Here is a 21,071-nt window from a genome sequence, read left to right as displayed (position 1 = left end):
ACCTCATCCCAAACGCTGCTTTAGATAAGCTTCCCTGTCGTCAACCTGCAGACACTGGTGGATATTGTTTCCTTGTTAACATTTCATAGATGGCATAACTCTCAAGAGCCACAGTTTCTAAAGAATTATCAGTTCCAACTAACATAAGTCCTAGGCATCATTTACTATCATCTCCGGTGTGCCCAGCAAAGGTAAGATGAGCAAATTCCTCAGAGCCACCTTAGCATTAGCTCATCGTTTACAACTCTAATAAAACCAGCTCACTCTTCTTTTTCAGCGCCTACATTTCCTCTTGCTATTTTGTGATAACAGACAAACCAGGTGCTTTGACCAGAAGAGCCTTTCACTTAAAAAGCTTCCTCTTCCTACTGTTACTTCTTACTCCTTTGTAATTAATCTGTATTCCCAGTGCTGGGGAGTCTGAGCCAAGAGGATCACTACAAGTCCAAGCTACATAGCAAGACCCCAAAAGCTCCAGTCACCACTCCAGTTATGTAAATGTGGTCCCTGTTTTTTAGTTGACACTGTACACTCTCATCCGCAGCTGGCCTTGGCTTTTCCTCTGTCTCTTCCTGTAACTCAGAGGCAAGGCTTGAATCTCCTTTGTTTATTACCTGGTGGCCAGACAGAGCGCCCTCCATCGCGGCCCCACTGAGCACTAGAAATACATTTTATCAATAAAAAAATGTGGTAGTTCTCGGCAGAAAAGTTGGAAACCAAATTCAGAAAGTTGAACAACAGCAGATATACAGCCAAATCTATGCTCCTAATTAAGCGACAGCACTTGCCTGGGAGGAAACTATGATTGGCTCCTCTAAGCTGCAACCCTTCCCTTGCACCCTTGGCAGGCAGACTGAACACAGCGTTCTCCCTTTGCCACCAATGCCATCGCCACCTCCAGGATTCTTTGAAGGGCCGTACAGCCACCCTCTTGAGTACAGACCTTCTGCGCTGCATCTCTGCTGCTCACTATCTTCTCATGCAAAGGGGAAGTAGGTAGATATAGCACGCTCAGCCTTGTGGACACCTTTGTCCTCTAGCTGAAAGGAAAGCTGGGAACCCAGGTAGCTACCTGCAGATCTCCGCAGTGAAAGGAGGGCTCTTTTACCATAACTTTCATGTAATGAAAACTGACTAAATAAAGCTTTAGTATACTGGACAGCCAGCAAATAGCTTGACAAATGTGTTGTTTATGTGTAGATTTTAAGAGTGAGTAACAGTTTCTTCCCTCACTATGGGACATAAGGAAGACCTTAGATGAGCAATACATTGTAGCCCCAAAGGGTACCTGGAAGGAGATCTGAGTGTGGAAGGAGGGAAGACGTGTTAGAAACAGTGAAGAGTACAAGCAAAGGCTTCATTCCAGGAAGAACCAGGCGCTGAGGAGCAGCAAGACAGCATCCTCTGAGAAGACCTCAGGGAGTCAGCACACACCTGACTCCCTGAGCCTGAAGGCTCACACTCCGGGACAGGAACTCTGTCCTGTGAGCTCTGTGAGAACAGTGCCAGGTGTGAGCAGGGGTGAGAGCTTCAGGAGCAAACCTCGAGGTGAGAACACTGTGCTCTCTGAAGGGCAATTGGGAACTTAAAGGCTGAGACTCACAGAGACTGTGGCAGCTCTCTGGTGAGGGGTAGACTTACAAGCTTCGAAGGATTAGACTTGGCTAATTGGGACAAATTAGCTTCCCTGGGACATGTTGCTCATCCACATGGCATGTGGATTATTTTCTTGTTTTATATCTAACTTTGAAGTTTTTATGAAGTAAAGTGGAATAAAAGACATGATTTTAATGATAAAATGCTCTCTAATATGGTGCTGCAATAAATATTTAGTGAGCCTTCATTTATTTAGCTAAGCATGGTAGAGTACCAAAAAACAAGTACCGAACTTGTTGGGAAATATTTTAGCTCTCTATTTCATAGAAGTCATTTAGTCCCATGTGTCCTTCTATTTTTTAACCACACCCTTGTGGGAGGCAATACTATGCCAGGTTCATTTTGGTGGTTATTTCAATTTATCCACCAGAAAGTGACCTTAGAATCTATCAAATAAAGAATTGGCTTGATCCTTACAAAGACAATGGGCACCAGGCATTCCATTGCCTTCTACAGAAGAAAACGTATTTCACATTACCAGCTTGGCCTGAGACCTCCATCACAACAAAAGAGAAAGGGAAAAAATTCCTCCAGGAATTGTGCTATCCCTATTCTTCTGATTTTAGGAATAGCCAGATTTGATCTTGCTAGAAAATTATCTGAAGAGAGATGGCCTATTAAGCTAATTTTTTTTCTAATTATCCATGAAAACATGGCCCTTGGAAAGATTATAGCAGAGATCTATAGATTGTGAGTCAATATTTTTTAAAAATATATTTTAAAGAGCAATTTTTAGGCTCAAACAAAACTGAGTTGAAGGCACAAAGTTTTCTCATGTCTTCTATGTCCCCATAGGAACACCCTTCCCCACTAACATCCCCCACCAGAGGGTTGTGCTTCTTACAGATGTTGAATGAACATCCACATTATTGCTTCAAGTCTGTAGTGTGCACTGGGGGCTTCATGCATGGTGTTGTGCATTCTAGGCTTTGGGCAAATTACATGGTGACTCATGGAGTAGGTTCTCATCCTAAAATCTCCTGTGTTCTATCTCTTCATCCTGTCATTCCCTAGCCTCTTGTCTTCCTGCAGCTACATGGTTTAAGTCTTCACATAGTAATATGCATTTCCTTCATGCCTCAATTGTTCAGTTCTTTGTAGTGAGTGTTGAATAAAAATTCATTGTGTAACTTGAGGTTTTAAAGGAAAAAAACAGATGCCTAACCAACGCCGTTTTGGGCAAGCTTACACTTGCCAAGCACGACTGGCTGCAGACTGCCCTCCTAGAAGAGGGGCAGTGCTTGTGCAAACTCCCTGGTAATTGGCTATGTCTCAGTTCTCAGGATGAACCAATCATAGACAAAGGCCAGGTTGGCTCCAATTTATGGTCATGCCTGGCAAAAGACTGATGAGGTTTCCCCAACCATAAACCCTGATTAATTAGGGGCATAAGTTTGGCTATCTATCTTCTGTTGCTCAACTTTCATATCCTCAAGGCTATTTAGTGAGAAGTTAATGATAAACTTGGTAAAGTAACGAATGTATGCCACTGTACATGACCTCATGTCCCCATGTCTACAATGGGCACCAGCTATTATTCACAGTATTTTTCTTTGCAGAAGGTGGCAGTTGAGAGAAGATAACGTCTATTATCCCTGTCTTGGGTGGTCGTACTCAGGGTTGTAAGATGCCAAGAACTGTCATTTTGGCAGAGGAATGAGATATTCAACAAGCTAGGAAAAGACCTATGTGGTTAAAATAGAAAATTTCTCTGAAACAGCGCACCTGATGGAGACTAGTTAATCTGTTAGTAGGTCCATGTTATTCCGTGAATCTCTTGGACAGTGCAGGCCATATGTCAATGAGAAAAAAGGATACACTTTCCAAACGCGACTGCCTGCAGACCGCCCTCCTAGAGGAGGGGTGGTGCTTGTGCAAACTCCCTGGTAATTGGCTGTCTCAGTTCTCAGGATGAACCAATCACAGACAAAGGCCAGGTTGGCTCCAGTTCACAGTCGCGCCTGACAACAGATCGACGAGGTTTGCCCAACCGTAAGGCCTGATGTGGCAGCTATGTCTGCCACTGTGTGACACAGACATAACTGACGCGACCAGGCAGAGACCTCGGCGCCTGTGCGCGGACTACTGATCCCACTCAGGAATACTAACGAGCCAGGTGCGGTGGGGACGAGCATCTGGCACATTTCAGCGGGAGCTCCCGCGGGGAGGAGCCAGCGCTTCTCTAACCCTGCAGCTCAAGCTTAGGGTCCTCGGATCTCCTGCCTTGTCCTTCTGCAATGCCTGAGCAGTGGGAACCTCGAGGTCTTCTATTAATTCTATTTCCAACAGTGCTTCCCAATGAGTGCTGTTCTAGCCAACCTCTGTGTGTGTGTGTGTGCGCGCGCGCGTGTGTGTGTAGGTGTCAGTATATTCACTCTAACATTCACTAATATTAATCATACTTTATTGTAAATTGTGCTAATCTGATTTTTTTTCTTTTTGAATGTGAGCATAGATATTAAAGCTTGAAGAACTTTGAACGGAAGAAAAGATAATTTCAGAAAAGACTATCCTTTGTTTCAAGTGATGTAAGGTAGTTGTGCAAATCAGTGCTTCCCCTTTTTAAAGTGATTCTTCCCTTTCTGTGCTGGCTGTTCACCCCGTACTACCTACCGACCACCCAGCTGGATAATTCTGCAGCCGTTTTGCTTTTTTTTTTTTTTTTTTCCTTCTATTTTAGGTTCTCTTGTTTTCACTGATTTTTCTTAAGTCTCATCCCAAACTCCTAACCAGAGTCTCTCTGTAAAGCTTCCCCAGGGTGGCCACCCACTGGAGACACATGCATTTGTTTGCTCTTCCTGCAGACTCACCCTCATCACTTTCCTCTGCTTAAACAGCAGCCAGGACCCAAGTGCCACTCTCCAGTCACAGGAGGTACACAGAAAGGCCAGTTCTCAAGAGGACCCTTATTCAGTGGTATGCTCATTGTTGTCTAAAAAGCTATCTAGGGCAAAGGGACTCTAGCACAGTGCTGTTCCACAGCTCCTCCCTGGAACAAGTATTCCCACCATGGTCAGTGTCCAGCTACCAGTGTGAAGTTCCTGAAAGTGGATTAGGAAGGGGGAAGTGCTGTAATTCCACTATCTAGATATAATAGATGTGGGGCATGGATCATAAATACTATGACATAATTAAGAATTGCTCAGTTTGAGTATTTAGTGCTTTTATTTTTCATATCCCCAAGGCTATTTAATTTTAATGTTCATAACAGCTATGCATAATGAACGGCTGGCATGTCACTTAATAGTTTGACAGTAAATATTCATAAGCTGTTGCAGGGTAGCCAAAACACCTTGTGCCTACCCCACTGTTTGTCTGGGAGGAGGCAAATGAAATGGGAGAAAGAAAGAAAGAGTAGGCTAGGCACAATCCATGGTGGATTTTTCCTGAGACTGAAGTTCCCTTGAAGTTATCTGTAAACAAGACCCATACTCCAACATGTGCATGTGTATACACACACACACACACACACACACACACACACACACACAGTTCCACACATGAGAAACAGAGGCAGAACAAGCTGCGACAGTTTTATAGCCCTGTAAGTTCACACTGAAGTTCCCAGATCTATTCCCTCCCTGTGCTCCAGTGTCCTCTGCCAGCTGAGCCCCCATGGCAGCCACATAGAGGGTGAACATGATGATTCACACTCTGCATCAACTACAAGTTACATCACAAAGTGCAGCTGTAAAGGTCTGGGAGACACTTTGATCCCATGAATAGATCTCAGAACAGATGACCTGAATGCAATTTGTTATATTTTCACATTTTAATTTTTCTACAAATTCATATTAAAATGTATTTTTCCCAATGTATGAATGCAATCCTCCTATGTGCTATTTTTATCCTCAAATATTCACTTTCCTCCTGTTCCTAAAGCAACTGGGCCTTACTTTAGGAAATCAAGAACTCTCCTATCAAAGAGGCTAGAATTTCTAGGATGTTGGCTTTGAGCTGTAACGATGAATAAATGTGTTCAGGGCTGCTATTATTGGAAATTAGTCACATGTGTGAGAGCAGGACAGAACCAGAGTGCCTAAAGCAGTCAACTACCCCGGTCTAGAGAAAAGCATCCTGTCTAGACAGTTTCAGTCATTTGTCACTAGGCAACCTTCTGGCTGTTGATACTGACTTTGCAAAGGTAAATGCCCCTACTGTTGTTGTTGTTCAGTCCTCTTGCCCATCAGGTAAAGTGGCCTCCACCTGACCTCAGCTTTTGTCTCTCATCTTTATTTTCTAAATCTCCCCACTCCCTTCCCCCCCCCCACACCACTTTCTCCCAGAAACCACTGAGAGCCCAGTCAGTCCCACAAATGTACTTGTCTTCCTGTAAACTTTCCCTGCAGCCTCTGTGTGCCTCGTCTGGAGCTATCTTTGGAGCTCACAAGCTCATTTACAGTTTGTATAATCATTAGAAACAGACTTCTTCCTAATTAAACATATTTCATTACAATAATTTGTCCATCGTGTACTCATTAAGTGAGATTATCCACCATGTTCTTCTAAATAGTGCATTTGTTTCCTAACCTTAAACTGTCTCAGGCTCCTGCCGTACAGACAGCTGATTAACCTTTTCTCTTCAGATCCACCTTCATTCTAACATTAAGGAGTTTTGTGTAGTTTTTTTGAATAACCAATATCATCCAGAGAAATAGTTCCAACTCCTTTTTGTTTACTTTAGCTTCCGTATTTTATAGAAACTTTATTATCAATAAAGGTGGTCAAAATATTAATTGTGCATAACTGAGAATATAAATACATATAAGATATAAATACATATATTTTCAATTGTACACATGTGGTATCCATTAGGAAAAATTATTGAAAAATCAGGTTCTATGGTATTCTGAAGCTAAATTTTATATATATGATGCATATTTATATCTGTACCTAATAGGTATATGTATACATATACTTATGACATGCATGCCATATATCATACATGCTATATATATTAGACATGCATGATGAGTATCTCATACAGAATGTTATGGGAGCTTCGTAGCCTCTTCACATGCATGGATATGCCACTCTGGCACTCTGTGGTGGCAAGTAAATTAGTCTGCTTGAATTTGAAGTTTATTTCCATAATTAATAGACTTATGACTTTGGCTAAGTACTCCAGCTTGTTTTGCCACAGCAGTTTTTTCTCCTATAAAATAGGAACAATGTCACCTTCTTCTAGAGTCGTAGTGAATGCTGGCATTTAATCAGGTTGTTACAGAACAAAGAATGTATTTTAGGCATTCAAATTTATGCAGTAGTGGGAGGAATATGGGGACGCAAAGAAGATCAGGAAAACTCGTTAACCAGAACCGGCACGGGTGACAGAGTAGGCAGTTTCCAGGGTCTTGGTGCAGCAACTTCTGCAGAGTGACTACCTCCGTATGGTTGCTGCCCTGTGAGCTTGCAGCAAAGCCCCGCGGTAGGTTCTCAGGTGAACTGAGGCTGTCTTTGAAACCCTGAATTTCAGGCAAAAAGTATAAGTCATCTTCTGGTGCAAGTGTAGTCCAAATATTACATGGGATATAATTTATTTAATTAGCTGACTGTCCCTGTATTTTTATTCATTGAATATGATAATCTTAGCCTGTGGTCTCTTTTGGTCAGCATGTCCAGTAGTTGGGACAGAGATCCGGAGAAGGGGCAGGAAAAATCTTGAGTAGATGACAAGCTATGAGAAACTTCATCTCTTCCAAGTACTTGCCTGGTGCCTGTGTTTCACTTCTAAGCCTTCAGCTGTGTCCTCCTGTTCAGCTGCATTGGGGTGCAGGTTTATAGTCCACCACAGGTGCCAAGGCCTCGTGTGCCAGGCAGGGCTTGGGAATATCTCGAGGATGGGTTTGCCAGTGTCCTCCTTCCCCCCAAGTCCTGGTCTTTCTGCTCCTTGCCTTCCTGTGCTCCTGTGCTCATGGCCCACTGGGTGCACCCCGGGCCCCGCAGTTCCCTTCCAGTGACACCTGACTATGGTGCGAGCAGGTAGTACCAGGGATTTGCCTGGTGTGTGACACCTGCCTCCCCTCTCTGGTAACTGGACTGCACCTTTCCTTGCATGAGCCACTCTGCTCCAGTATCATCTGTGCAGCTTGGGTGGGGCAAGTGCAGTCTCACCTGGCAGGGTGGAAGCAGGGAGGAGCCTGGCCGAGCTTCCTACTCCAGCACAATTCAATCAATCTGGGAAGGTCAAAGCCCACGCTTTCGAGTTGTTATTTATTTATTTATTTATTTATTTATTTATTTATTGCCGAACCAGGGATTGAACTCAGGCCCTTGCACTTGCCAGGGAAGCGCTTATTCCACTGAGCCATCTCCCCGGCCCCCAGTTGTTTTATTTATTTATTTATTTTAATGTTTGAGAAAGAAAGCCTCTGGTTTCCCTGGCTAGTGCTCTAAGGATTTCTTGAACCTGGATATTCTAGGGATTATCTTGGCAAGGCTGTCATGCTGGAAATAGGGCCAGTTTTCAGTGCATGGGTTTAGGCTATTTTAAATTCTGCACTATTATAAACACCTCTTATGTTGAGTGCCTTTGTTCATAAAATATTCTTCTATGTTTCAGATGAGTCTCTTAGCAGGTAGTCCTAACATGGTATTATCAAGTAGAAAGACACAAAACCGCCTTGTGGAGGTACTGAGTCACTATCTGAAGAGTCTCTCACACGTGGTGATGCCAGTTTCATTGTGTGCTAATAGTGTCACAGGAAGTCATTTAACGTAATTTACTACTATAACTTTATAGTCAACAGGGCATTTACAAAGGGCAAGCACACAAAGAATAAGCAACTATTAAAAAAATTAAGGACAAAGATGCCTAATAAACAGTGAAAAAATTTAGTCTTGCTATTATTAAAAAATGAAGATTGTACTGACTTTTGAACTATCTTGAAAGAAGGATTTCTAGAACGTTTCTTGCTCGGAAACTAAGTGGATCCAATTTCTTTTTTGTGTATGTAGGGATCAAACTCAGGACCTTGTACTTGCCAGGCCGCCACTTAAGCTATCTCGCTGGCCCAACTGGATCCAATTTTTAAACTATTGGATGTAAGGAAGAGCCACACCTGGGCCCACACCTCTCTTCCCAGGTGCATCAAGCCCACAACCTTGTGCTCTATTCTTCTTCCAATGACCTTGTGAGGTATGGGTTGGCCACTTAGGGCTTAACATCTCACTGAACATAGTATACCTGTCACAAATGGAACAGGATTGTTTCAAACTTTGTTTTTCTTAGTGCACGTCTGCAGCGCATAATGATCATGTGCCTCACGAGGAGTTGCAGGGGCACATCTTACATTCCTGTTGAATTCATACCCCTCCTCCCTCCATCCTGTGGTCCCTTCCCCTTTGCAGAAGCTCTGTCTCTCCTTTTCTAATATCTGCCTTCTTTTTTGTCCCTTAATTTATTTACACCTTGGGTTTCTCATATAAGAAAAGCTGTGTGAACAAGATGTTTCATAGGAGAGATTTATTTTCTACCTCTCACTGATCACAGCTGAAGAATGACCTGTCATCCCAGTTGCCCTCTTCAGTGACAGTAGCCCCGTGCTTCTCTCATCATTCTAAAACATCTTTTTTTATTTTGCATTGAGCTGGCATTGTCAGTGCTTATTCTTCATGCATAATTTTGATTGCTTGCTCCTGTTCCCAATGAGTGTTCTTTCTGTCTTCATACTGTACACTTAAAATGCCACTCTACACATAGCAAGTTTCTAGAATGATCAAATTTCTTTTTTCTTTTTGTAATGCTGGGGGTTGGACCCGGATTCTCATGCACACCAAGCGAGTACTTTACCACTGAGCCCCAGCCCCAGCCCACTGCAACTTGAATGTCCAACTCTCTCTTTCTTCTGTACAAATGCACAGCCTAATGATTTCCTTAAAGCCCGGGTTCTGCACTGGCTTCTGGCCATGTTTTGCCAGGAAATATTTAGATTCTTAAAAATAAATTGCCAACGCTCAAGATTTATGAGACTTTATTTGTAAGTTTAGATTTCAGCTTCCTCTGTCAAGAAAAAAATACATAATCTGGGAACATGGGGCTTGCGTTCAGGGCCGAGTGACAAAGGTGAGGCCTGAGCCACCCGGTACCTTCCTTCCCAAGGCTGCTGATCATACATCCTCGGCGGCTCGCTGTGGCTTTGCACCTCCGTGTGCCATCTGCCACGTGGGCTCAGAACACCTGTGTCATAAGCTGCTGCGAGGGTCACATTGGCTTACAGGCGGGAGCACTCAGGGCTGGGTGCCTGCCACCTGTGTTCCACAGACACTGGGGCTGTCAACCATTTGGTCCTTCTTTTTTTTTTTTTTTTTTGATTGAACTCAGGTCCTTGCGTTTGCCAGTCAAGCGCTTATCCTACTGAGCCATCTCTCCGGCCCCCAACCATTTGGAATGTGTACACTTCCCCCCCCCCAATCCTTTCTTTTTAAATCTGCAAATGTGGATTAAGAATGGTTTTCTTGGGCTGGCCAAATAGCTCAGAGGATAAGAGAGCCTGCAAGCAGGCACAGGGGCTGGGATTAGATCCCCAGGCCTGCCGTTCTCGGGGTGTGCTGAGACAGTAATTGAGACTGGGTGTGGTGGTGTATGCCTGCAATCCCAGCTCTTGGGAGGCTGTAAAACAGGCGAATCACTATGAGTCTGATATAATAATGAGACCCTGAACACCCTGTAGACCCTTCCCTAAAAAAATACAAAACAAAATCTCCCCCAAAACAAAAACAGTTTTCTTGTGGGAACGGCCACTGTCTTCTCAGGGAGAAGCTTACTGAGATGAAGGCCCCCACGCCGGCACATGTGCAGCCAAGCGCTGCAGGGCTGGCCTGCGTGGCCCTGGAGAGCGCTGGAGACCTCCGTGAGGCGGCTGTCGGTGAGCTCCCTGGCCCCGGCGTGCTCAGCACCTCAGCCGCGGAGCTGGCATTCTTCTTTTCTTCCCACATCAGCTGAAGGGCAGTGAGGTCAAGACTGAAGGCTAAGATTTCTGCTCCAAATGACCCTGTCTTCTCCTCCCTTTACAGCTCTACCTTCAAAAGAACAGTCTCCACTCGCAGTTGCCAACAACTTTCTTTTTAGAGCACGCAGTACGACTTTGCTTGCGTGGCTCCTCTTCCAACTCAAAGTAAAAAAATTTCATACCAAAGTCGCTAATGAACTCTTACCTGCAACATCTCGTGTTAACCTTTTTCTTTTCTTTTTTAATATAGCAGCTGTTTGAGATGTAATTTTACGCATCCACCCGCTTCAATGTACATGCTACGGCACTGGGCATGTTCGCTTAATATGCAGCTACCACTGTCGTCTCTTGTAGAACGTATTCATTCCCCAGGAAGAAGAGCCACACCCAGTAGCTCTCCCTTTGGTTTCCCTCACAACTCTAGGAAACCACTGATCTAGTTCCTGTGTTTACAGTCTCACCCGTTCCGAAGAGTTTACATATTAGTGAATTATGCAAGATTGCCTTTGTGAATGTTTTCTCCAATTGAGCATAATGCTTTCAGAGTTTACTCACATGGTAGCACATTAGATCACTACCTCATTGGTTTGCCTGGCTGAGTACTATTCCACTTTGTAGATACACACGCCACATTTTACTTATCTGTTTAGTAGTTGATAGACACTTGAGTTACCTGAAATTTATGGCTATTATAAAAAATGTTCTTTTGATCATCTGTACACAGGTTTCCTGTGGGCATGTGTGTCTGTTCTTCGGGCTCACCCCCAGGCGTGGAAATGCGGGTCACACAGGCGCTGGCACAGCATGGCTCCGTTCTCGTGCATCACAACTATTTTCTAACAACAGTTGTTACTGGGCTTTGGACCTGTTAGTTATGAAGGAGTGTGTCACTTGCGGATTTCTACACTTCGTGTTGCCAAGTTTTAGATTTATTGAAGTGTTATTAAGGAACATACTTTCTATCATTTCAGTCATTTTAAATTTTTTGATGCTTTTTTTATGACCGAGAGTGTAGTTTGTGTGATGAGTGTTCCACATATGTTGAGAAGAACGTACATTTTGTTCTGGGACGTCGTGTTCTACACATACCTGTTATGTCTACTTGGTTTTAGGGTCATTCGGCTCTTCTATTTTTATGTGGATAATTTATCTATCTATCTAGTTGTTTGTTTGTTTATTTATTTATTTATAATGTACTTGATATAGGGTCTCATTATGCAGCTCAGATTTGTAGTGAGCCTCCTGTTTTCAGCCTGCCCAGTGCTGGAATTACAGGTGGGCTCCATGATGCCCGACTCCGTCACTGGCTCAGCGCGCCCGGGGGCAGGGCCAGTGTGGCATGTGCTGCTGGGCATTGAGCCCCAGTCCCTGCACCTGCCTAAGCAGATGCTTAGTCCATTGAGCTGTCTGACCCACCCTCATCTAGTCTTTTATTATTGAAACTGAAGTAATGAACTCTCTTATTATTGTTGTTGTGTTGTCTTTCTCAGTTTTGCCAGCTTTTGTTTCACTTATTTTGAGGCAGTCTTGGTTTCTTATATGCCCAAAACTGTTAATATTTTCCCAATGAATTGACACTTTTACGAGTGTAAGTACTTCTCTTTATCTTCTGTAGTAACATTTTTAGGTGTTTGAACAAAAAATGTGTCTTTTGTAGCCAGAATGTGGTTGGATCCTGTTTTCTTATTTAGTCTAAAAACTTTGTTTTTTATTGTATCTACTACCTGTGTATACATATATTTTTTTTGGTTAAATGTCTGTTGAAAATTTTGTCCATTTACCAAAACTATGATCATCTTACAGAGTTGGAAATAAACCTTTGTCAGAAAGATGTAGTGAAAATATCCTCTTTCAATTTTTATTTAGCTTTTAACTTTTTTTAAAAAAGATGTTGTTCAAGATAGCTCAGTGGTGCAAAGTGCCAGTTTAAGCAAGCTGAGGCAAATGTGCAGGAACTGCAGATCGATCCCCGGCAACACATGCCATGCCAGCCCCACCCCCAGGATGGGCTGAGCAGGCCAAAGAAAGAAAAAGGCTGTTTTTTGAACTTAATTTTGAAAAGTAAAAACAAAAGCAAGAACAAAAAATCAGAAACAAAGACATAAACAGGGTAACATACAATACACATGTTTCAGATTTTCGAAACAAGAAGATTTTCAATTCAAGAAAGTAATTGGGTTGGCCAGATAGCTCAGTGGATTAACATGCCTGCATAGGCAGACACATGGGCCAGGGGTTTGATTCCCAGCCTGCCGTGCCAGCTCCCCCTGCCCGGGGCGCACTGAGACGGCTACTGAAACTGGGCATGGTGGCGCGCGCCTGTAATCCCAGCTCTTGGAAAGCTGAAAAACAGCAAGGATTATTACAAGTCCGATCTGTGTGGTGAGACCCTGTAGACCCTGTACTAAATACATTAAAAAAGAAAAATAGCTGATTAACAATGGTTGATGTATTATCTATTTTTATTATCAAACCTGTTGCTCAGAATAACAGATATAGTTACATAAGATTGGACATATGATTGCATACTGCTTGCTTTCAAGAAACCTTACATTTTTGTTCTTGTTCTTTCTTTCTTCTTCTTCTTTTTTTTTGAAGGTGATCTTTAAAGAGTAGAACTGAATTTTGATGGATTTCAATTTAATTATTTTCTCTCTTGGGTGGTTCATAGTTTTGCTGCACTGCATACGAGATAGTCGCTTCATGCCATGATAATCTTTATTTGATGGGCATTTTATGAGTGCTATATTGATGACTACTTGCACCGCATTGTTTTTTTGTTTGTTTGTTTTTGAGATGTTGAAGGTTTTTTTTTTTTTTTTTCAGGAAATTTCGTCACTTGTGAGTCTTTCCAGGTCTGTTGTTAGTGTTTGTAAGAGTAGGTCTCTTAATCGTCTTCACTCTAGGTCTAGTTTAGACTTACAACTAAAGTTTGACCCTTTCAGAGTTACCGCTGCATCCTTTAATTACTATCAAAACTGTGGTCCCTGGGCTGGGGAGACAGCTCAGCAGCCTGGAGACATCTCAGCAGGCTAAGCACCTGCCTGGCAAGCCCAGGGCCTGGATTCGATCCCCGGTACTGCATGCAGTGCTGGCCCTGCGCGGAGCTAGCCACTGAAACCAAGCTCGGTGGAGCACGCCTGTAATCCCAGCACTCGGGAGGCTGAGGTCGGAGGATCACTGGGAGTGCAAGCTGCAGAGAGAACTCCTATACCAAACCAACAAATAAATAAATGCATAAATAAATGAATAATTCAATTTTTTAAAAATGTGGTCTCCGGACTAGCAGTGTGAGAATCACTTTGTTAGTACTGCAAAGCTGTAGGTCCTACTCCAGACCTACTGGATCTGAAACCTAAGATGGGGCCTCAGCTATGTGCTTTAATATGGACCACATATTAGGAACTACCCACTATCTCGGGATAGTTCTGGTGCATACAGAAATCTGAAAGCCACTATGCCAGGGTAATCCTTCTCGAGGCTTCATAGGCATCTGAATCACATATTGTATTTACCCACTTTTTCTGATTGAATAATCTGGATAAAGGCTGAAGTTACAAAGTTTTGACAGACTTCTAGGTGCCATATTAGTGGCTGATTCTTTGACTACATTTTGAATAATAAGGACCTACTACTGGCCTTGTTCTGAGTCCAGGGACCTGATTTTTATGGTATAATAGTGTTTGTTTTTGCCACTAATTTCATAGCGACAAGAAGACTGATTCAGGAATATTCAAGCTCGTGTTCTTGTGTGTACTACTCATAAAAATATGCGTTTTAGGTGAAGTAGTATGGAACCTTCTCCAAATTTCTAAATCCAAGTTTTAGAAAATAGACATTTGCTCTAATTACTGATACAAATATAATGTCACTTGCTGAAAATTTTCATTTTCTGTTGGACAGCCTGCCCATCGTCTGTGAGCCCCGGCACTGTCTCTGGGAGGAGAGCTTAGCCTCATTGTTTCCCTCCTTTACATTTCTTACTGGAGTATTTCCAACTAAAATTCAGATTAAATTATGTGCCTGATGCCATCAGACTATGGATTGGTAAAACTTGTACTTAAATCCAGCTCTGGCAGATTTACCCGCCCTCCCCCCGCCTTCTTCTTCAGGTTCTGTGGTTGTTCTTTTGCTTTTAGCAGTTTGTGTGAATACAACCAGGAAAATCCACACACAGAATTGAACTTCCTACACATTGGATTGCCGGGACTAGGATAACGATCCTGACCGGAGCCTGGGTTATAGTTCACTGTCACCAAGCAGAACACTGCGCTGTGGACTCATTTCAATCAATATTAAGTACCCACTTGGGTGTCAGGCAGCTGTTGCTTTTAAAAAGTCATATACTGCCGGGTATGGTGGCTTGGGCCTGCAATCCCTCAACTCTAGGAAGCTGAGGCACAAGTTTGAGCCCAGCCTGGGCAATTTAGCAACTAGGTGAAACTCTATTTCAAAATAAAAAATGAATTAGTTTAGAAAGAGACAGGATGGGAGTAATAGCTCAGTGTGAAAGCCCTGGGTTCAATCCTAGTGCAAATAGACAAAATTAATTAATTAATTAATTAAACACAGGCATTGTACTTTTTATTAACTTAATAAAACAAGATTTTGTTTTACTTGGCAAGAAAGGGAAGCGTTCAAAGAGACTGGCAAACCGTAGAGCACCTTGTGTGCTGGGCTGAGGTTAAACTCAAAGCCTTAGGGTTTCGACAGGGAAGCTGCGGTGACTCGAGGGTACCAGGGTGGGAAGATGGGTGCAGAGCCTTGGCGCGTTTTTTTCTCCCTACTCTCTCTTTCAGCACAGGCAAGGGAACTTTGTTCTCTGCTCATTACTCTGTAGCCTGAAGCATGAGATTTGATCATTCACATCTTATCTCGGACCAGGAAGTACATTATTATTAGTTAAAAAGTTATCCAATTTAATAAATAGCAAACTAGCCTATGTTCTGCAGTCCTGGCCATTGTATACTGAAGTTTACCAACTGGGTAACAGCCCCTTGAAAAATGCCTTCCCTTTACAGAAATTACTCCAGCCCTGTTTTTGAAAGAAGCAAAGACTATCTTAAAAATGTGGCAATTTTTAGTATGAAGGGTCTTTGGTGAAAGATAGCTTACATAGATTAATTCCCAAAGTTAAAAAACAAATCCCTCAATCCCTCTCATTCTTCCTCCCTCCCTCCCTCCTTTCCTACTTCCCTATATCTCTGTCTCTGTCTCTGTCTCTAAGTGCTTTATGATTTAATTTACAAACATAGGTCAATATTTTTTAATGTTCAGCGGAGAAAACAGAGAGCACTTTCTAAAGATCTCTTTCATTTCTGCCCGGCAGGACTTAGACTGGTTGGTGCCATGGCTGCTTGAGACTGGGATGAGCCTGGACCTTCCCCAGGCAGCATGTGGCACATAGGACTTCTAGAGGACAGAGCAGAGCTAAGACACTGAACCAGGTGAGCAACTCAGAGCTGGCCCCCAACCAAAGAGGAAGTGTACCAGGTAGGCCGTCAGAGATTTGCAGGCCGCTGATACCCAAGGGCAAAGTAATACGAGGACTCTGAAGTCTGACTGGGCAAACAGCCATAAACTAAGAATGTCACCGGGAGGGAAAGGTGGGGACAGGCAGGGAAGCAGAAACTCAGCGAACTGCATGAGCACTTACCCCAGAACCAGAGGCCTCGAGAACCAAGTCCCAGCCCCAGCCCTGTTATGATGTAGCTGGAAAGGAACGAGCCAAGCCTGCGAACCTGACCTCAGGCGCCTCCCCCACCAGGCTCTGTGAGCAGGGCAGGCTTCTGTGGCTCAGCCGCAAGCCCCGGGCCCCAGCCCCTGGCACAGAGAAAAGAGAACCGAATCACCAGGAGGCTCAGTGTCTCAGCTGCAGAGCAGAGCCTTTGGCTACCGCGCTGGGGAAAGAACAGGATGAGTGAAGGGGCAGACATGCCATGCAACAGGTGTTCCCCAAGGACGGGTTCCTCTTCCTCCTGTAAATGCCTGTCGCCCATGTTGACTTTCAGCTGGGCTAAGAGGCAGGAGATGAGGATGACAGGTGCAGGGCAGTGGCTCACATGGCTTGGAGGTCAGCAAGGAGCAGGGAGAAGGCCTGACAGGAAGGAGCACAGGTGCTGGGCGCTTGCCAGGAAGGTGGTGGTTTAAATGACAGGTGCCTTTTAGAAGCAACTTCCAGCTGGAACTTCCCATTGGGGCAAGGATTGGGTTGCCCTTTTTGCTTTGAACTAAAATAACTTAGTGCTTTAAAAAAAAGTCCTTGGAGAGAAAGAGAAGGAAGGACAGAAAAGGGCGTCCACGGATTACAGTACCTCCAGCCGAGCTGCAGCCCAGCAGGGCTCCAGCGCTTACCCCGCCCAGCCACCTCAAGGATATGCACAGACCACCCAGGCATATGGGCAGCAGCAAGTCTATGGAGCCTCTGGACAGCCTACTGGTGTCAGCTGTACCCAGGCTCAGACCACTGCCCCCCATGGGCAGACTGGGTATGCAACTTTCTGTGGAAAGCCTCCCACTGGTTCTACTGCTCCAGTTGCCCCCAGGCATATAGCCAACCCATCCAGGGGTGTGGCACTGGTGCTTATGATAGCACTACGGCTGCAGTTGCCACCACCCAGCCTTCTTACGCAGCTCAGTCTGGATGTGACACTCAGCCTGCTGACGCAGCCTATGGTACCTGCCAGACCACAGGACAGAAACAAGCCTACTGACACTAACCTACCTCAGTCTAGCACAGGGGGTTGTAACCAGCCCGGCCTAGGCTAGGGACAGAGTAGCTGCAGTTATCCCCAGGTTCCTGGAACTGCCCGATGCAGCCAGTCACAGCACCTCCATCCTATCCTCCTCTCAGCTATTCCTCTACACAGCCGACTAGTTGTATCAGAGCAGTTACTCTCAGCAGAACACCTCTCGGCAGCCGAGCAGCTACAGACAGCAGAGTAGCTGCGGTCAACAAAGCAGCTATGGGCAGCAGCCTCCCACTAGTTTTCCCCCCCAGACTGGATCCTACAGCCAGACTCCAAGTCAATGTAGCCAACAGAGCAGCAGCTACAGGCAGCAGAGTTCACCAACAGGACCACCCCAGTAGCATGGGTGTTTATGGGCAGGAGTCTGGAGGATTTTCCAGACTAGGAGAAAACCAGAGCGTGAGTGGCCCTGATAACTGGGGCAGGGGAAGAGGGGGATTTGATCATGGGGGCATGAGCAGAGGTAGGTGGGGAGGAGGACGCGGTGGAATGGGCAGCACTGGAGAGCGTGGTGGCTTCAGTAAGCCTGGTGGACCCATGGATGAAGGACCAGATCTTGGTTGAGGCCCTCCCATAGATCCTGATGAAGACTGACAACAGTGCAATTTATATGCAAGGACTGAATGACAATGTGACACTTGATGATCTGGCAGACCTCTTTAAACAATGTGGGGTTGTTAAGATTAACAAGAGAACTGGGCAACCCATGGTCCACACCTATCTGGACAAGGAAACAGGAAAGCCCAAAGGTGATGCTACGGTGTCCTATGAAGGACACAATTCCCAAGGACGCTGTGGAGTGGTTTGATGGGGAAGATTTTCAAGGAAGCAAACTTATAGTCTTCCTTGCTCAGAAGAAGCCTCCAATGAACAGCATGCGAGGTGCCACAGGGATGCCACCACTGCTCCGTGGAGGTCCACGTGGCCCAGGAGGTCCTAGGGGACCCATGGGTTGCATGGGAGATAGGGAGAAGACAGAGAAAGCTTCCCTTCAAGAGGCCCCTGGGGTTCCCATGGAAACCCGTCTGGAGGAGGAAATATCTAACATTGAGCTGGAGATTGAGTGTCCCAGTCCGGGTTGTGGAAACCAGAACTTCGCCTGGAGAACAGAATGTAACCAGGGTAAGGCCCCCAAACTTGAAGGCTTCCTATTGCCACCCTTCCCACCCCTGGCTGGTGATCGAGGCAGAGGTGGCCCTGGTGGCATGGAGGAGGAAGAGGAGGCCTCGTGCACCACGGTGGTCCTGGTGGAGTGTTAGAGGTGGTCGTGGGGGAGCCAGAGGTGGTTTCTGTGGTGGCTGTGGCATGGACTGAGGTGGCTTTGGTTGAGGAAGGTGAGGTAGTCCGGGAGCCCTCCTGGGCCTTTGATGGAACAAATGGGAGGAAGAAGAGGTGGACGTGGAGGACATGGAAAAATGGATAAAGGCGAGCACCGTCAGGAGCGCAGAGACAGGCCCTACTAGACGCAGAGACCCCACAAGCTGCACTGATTACCAGATTTATTTTTTAAACCAGAAAATGTTTTAAATTTATAATTCCATATTTATAATGTTGGTCACAGCATTATGATTATTCCTTGTCTGTACTTTAGTAATTTTCACCATTTGTGAAGAAACATTAAAACAAGTTAAATGGTAAAAAAAAAAAAAAAAAAAAAAGTCCTTGACAGTGTCTTTCTACGCTCTTCCGACCTGATTCCCTTGGATGCGTGTCTGTTAGTAGTGGAGATGCGGCTTGGCAGGTGGTGTGGACACCTGGGCGACAGTGCATCAAGCAGAGCAGGGTCAGCCTGGAGCTGCTGGCAACACGGATCACCGTTTTACAGAGATGATGTGCTGCACAGGGCGGAGCTTGAAGACGTGCCCTTCTCCTACGGAAAGGGGACCTAAAATTGATTTCTGACTGTGTGGTTATGACTCCTGCTGATCCAGCTTCTCTTCCTATTCTGCTGGAAGGGTGAAATCCAGGTCCTTAATATGACAGTGTCTCACCCACGTCCCTGTGCAGCCCCATCCGTGACTTCTGCCCCTTCCACTCTAGCCTCCACCAAGCTCATCTCCACAAGTTGAACGCATTTATATGCCCTGAGTCTTATTTCCCTTCCACTCCACTTACCGCCAAACTCTTACTTATGGTATGGCTCCAACTTTAGAAGTCACTTCTTCTGGGAAATCCTCCCCGAACGTCCTGTGATTAATTCAGCTATTGCCTCACCGTTGCTCTTGTAGCATGCAATGCCTATAACTACCCAGGCAGCAAAACAGCTACCTTATACAGTAGCCACCTCTCTATCCACCTCTCTCCCCACAAAACAGAATACTCAAGGGTCAGGAACTGACTCACCAATCTTGTGTCCAAGCACCTACTAGGCACTAGATATTTAATAAATATTTTGATAAATAAATAAAAGAATAAACTGATTGGAATGGAAAAAAGTCCCTAACAACCACAAAAATGCCTCAGAGTAACCCTGGCAATCATGAAGTATTAGAATACATTTATGGAACATGAGTAAGCCATGGACAAAACTAATGGCAAGCTTTGCAGAATGCCAGGGAAGGCCCTTTTAAGGTAATGGCGTAGCATCATGTGCTCTAACTTTTATCTAGGTGCACACAAGGGTGGATATATTCATGTGAAACTGTGTGGGAATTGTGGAAACAATTGTTAAAATTTCTCAGAATGATGAAGACTACCAAGATGCAGACTTGAGATGATGGCATGAAACAGTGCCGCTGCTGGCCCACAGTGAATAATCGTGAGGTGGTATGGGTGATACTCCATTGTGACTTATGCCAGTGGAGCGCCTGGGTCTCTGAATGCCCCTGCTTTGTGTGTGCTGTGGTGCTAGCTGCAGGAAATCACGGCACCGCCCAAGGGAAGGTCAGGGCTCCTCTGCTCCAGGTCCTTGCCACTCATTCAGCCTCCTTGTGGAACAAGAACTTCCATCCTATTGTCTTGGATTATTGAAAATCTCTTTCCTGCACTCACTGGAGGAAGCTGTCCCCTTGACAATGATTCTTTGAGGACTGAAATGAACAGGACCCCCTTGGGAGTGACACAAAGAGTGCACTGCATCGGGGCTCTTCACAACTTCCCTCAAGACTCTTACCCGCTCTCTTCCTGGTCTCTTTCCTAGCATACACCCCATGTCCACCTTGCCTCCTTTCTACACTCGCTCGACACTGCAGCTCCAAAAGAGAGCACTTCCTCCCTTTGCATTTTGCCCAGTACTTGGGGTTGGACCCAAAACCTTGTTCTGATCCACATCCTCCAGCCCTTTCTTATCATTTATTTTGAGACAACGTGTTAACTCACTAAATTATCCCAACTGACTTCGAATTTGTGACCCTTCTGTTGCAGTCTACCATAGTGCTGGGATTATAGGTGTATGTTTTGACTTTCACCCTTTCTTAGTTCTTTGCCCATTAAGTTAGAAATTTGTTTGTCTCTCTTAAAGAAAGAAAGAAAGAAACAAAGAAACAAAGAAAGAGAAAGAAAAACAAACTTTCTGTGATGTATTTTTTTATGTATTTAGTACAGGGCCTACAGGGTCCCACTACACAGATTAGACTGTAGTGATCCTCCTGTCTTCAGCTTCCCATGCACTGGGATTACAGGCAGGCACCACCACACCCAGTCTCAGTAGCATTCCCAGCATGCCACAGGGGTGGGACCAGCTGTGTTGTCTCTTTTTAGCTATTATGTTTTCCCC

At 44.8% G+C, this 21,071-nt stretch overlaps 1 pseudogene; it reads left to right on the top strand.

Annotated features, from left to right (window-relative positions):
- The first annotated feature begins 10,426 nt into the window (after positions 1-10,426).
- Positions 10,427-18,819, top strand: LOC101577931 (annotated as a pseudogene).
- Positions 18,820-21,071: the final 2,252 nt, after the last annotated feature.

The sequence above is a fragment of the Octodon degus genome, unplaced genomic scaffold (genome assembly GCF_000260255.1).
Source record: "Octodon degus isolate 3935 unplaced genomic scaffold, OctDeg1.0 scaffold00179, whole genome shotgun sequence".
Taxonomy (NCBI): Eukaryota; Metazoa; Chordata; class Mammalia; order Rodentia; family Octodontidae; genus Octodon; species Octodon degus.
Note: the sequence above shows the minus strand (reverse complement) of the source record. Positions and strands in the feature narration are given on the sequence as shown.